The following is a 2,122-nucleotide window of genomic DNA, read 5'->3' as shown; positions in this document are numbered from 1 at the left end:
TTACAAATAAAAGGTCTATTCAAGGTTATATCATATGAAGATGGCAACTTATATTTGAAAATTTTCATTGAAGAGTCCATTCAATTGAGGCTTTCCACATTTCCCTTAATGGGTGAAATGGTTTTGTGGTTGAGATCTCTACCCCATGGGTCTATTACTTCTTGGGTCGAACTTATAGAGGCTTTTTTGGATAGATATTTCCCTCTGTATAGGATGCTTCAACTAAGGGATGAGATCACAAATTTCCACCAACTTAGTAGTGAGCCCTTACATGAGGTATGGCAATGGTTCAATGAAAAGCTCATGCAATGCCCGAACCATGAAGTACTGGAGAAGATGCTCCTCCAAATATTTTATAGGGCATTGTACAAAATCAACAAGATGGTGGTGGATAATGCATCGGGTGGTTCTCTTGTGAGGTTATCATATGATGTTGTGGAAAATATACTTAAGCAAGTCACTAAGCAAAATTGGGGGTGGCATACTCGGGATTCTAAAGTATTCATAGGGCCCCCCATCACATCTTATGTCAATAATGAGCAAAGAAAAAAGGATGAAGAAAGGGATGAAAATATGGGTAAGGTGATGACCTAATTGGAGCTTCTCACTAAACATGTAATAGGAGAACCTAAAAAAGATATCAATGTCGTGGCCTCTCAAGGTTCCAAAGGTTATGATGAGGATGGAGACATGGAACTTTATGAAGAGATAAGGATATTAGAAAATTATCCAGGGGGTTCCCGCCCTGCCCATCAAAGGCAAGACAGTAATCAAGCTTTGGACAATCGAGATCATGATTAGAGTGATAGAGAAAAGGATAGAGATTATGATTGGAGGGATGAGAGAGGTTATGATAGATATGTGCCCCCTTATTATCATGTCAAGGACAAAGAATCAATCTCGATGGACTCGGATAAATTCAAAACTGAGGATGTGCTTGCTCAAATTTTGATTAGGATTGAAGGTACCGACAAAATGGTAAGGGAGATTAAGAGAATTTTCTCAAATTAACTAAATGGTTGTTTCACATTTGGCTTCCATCAAGAAACTAGAGACACAAGTGGGGAAAATTTTTACCCAACTTAACGCCGGGCCAAAATGGGACCTACCTAGTGATACGATGGTAAATCCTAAGAATGAAGGACATGTCTTGGCAATTGTTACAAGAAGTGGTAGGAATTTTGGTGAGCATGTGATTGAAGTTGAGAAAAATTCTTTAGATGATCAAATGAATGTGAAGATGAAGCGGTTTGAATCTCTAAATTTTAGTACTTCAAAGTCTCTTAAAAAGGGTTGTGAGGAGCCAATGATGGTTAAAGAGAAGAGGGATGAAGAGGAAACTCCTAAAGTGATTAATGGTGACAAAAAAATGAGTAATGACGCTCAAAGAGTTATATTTTCCTCAATGAAAATTCCTCTACCCTTTTCATAAATGTTGAAAAATAAAGATAACAATGTCAAGTTTAAAAAGTTTCTTGCAAAGCTTAGCAACCTCTCGATTAATATTCTCATATTAGAGGCTCTTCAAGAAATTCCAGGGTATGCTAAGTGGATGAAGGACTTGATGTCAAAGAATAAGCTTGTGGAGGGTGAGACTATTGAAGTGCCCAATAGTTCTAGTGCCATCATGTCCAATGCCATGGCCAAAAAGAAGGATGACCCGGGTGCTTTTACAATCTCTTGCACCATTGGGACTCACAAATTTGTCAAGACATTATGTGATCTTGGTGATAGCATAACTTTGATACCATATGAGGTGTATCAAAAGCTTAGGTTGGGCACTCCTACAATCACCACCATGAGATTATTGATGATGGATCACTCAATCAAGAAACCAATTGGTGTTCTATACGATGTATTGGTAATAGTCGATATGTTCATTCTCTTGATGGACTTTATGGTGCTAGATTATGAAATTGACCATAAAATACCCATAATTATTCAAAGACCTTTCATGTCAAACAAAAAGGCATTAGTGGATATGGAACATAGAGAGATGATATTCTGGATGCATAATGATTGAGTCTTATTCTGAGTAAGCAAATCCAAAAACCAACCAAGTGGGTTATAAGTGCTATCGATTATTAATATTATTGATAAGGAAGAAGAGTTTGGGTCAGTA

General features: G+C 37.4%; 1 non-coding gene across 1 annotated transcript; it reads right to left on the bottom strand.

Annotated features, from left to right (window-relative positions):
- Positions 1 to 219: 219 nt before the first annotated feature.
- LOC124890659 lies at positions 220 to 325 on the bottom strand. The gene has a single exon (XR_007049262.1). It is a non-coding gene; the product is annotated as a small nucleolar RNA R71 (small nucleolar RNA).
- Between the last annotated feature and the right edge of the window lie 1,797 nt (positions 326 to 2,122).

The sequence above is a fragment of the Capsicum annuum genome, unplaced genomic scaffold (genome assembly GCF_002878395.1).
Source record: "Capsicum annuum cultivar UCD-10X-F1 unplaced genomic scaffold, UCD10Xv1.1 ctg21676, whole genome shotgun sequence".
NCBI lineage: Eukaryota > Viridiplantae > Streptophyta > Magnoliopsida > Solanales > Solanaceae > Capsicum > Capsicum annuum.
The sequence above is the reverse complement of the archived record's forward strand: the minus strand, read 5'-3'. Positions and strand labels throughout refer to the sequence as shown.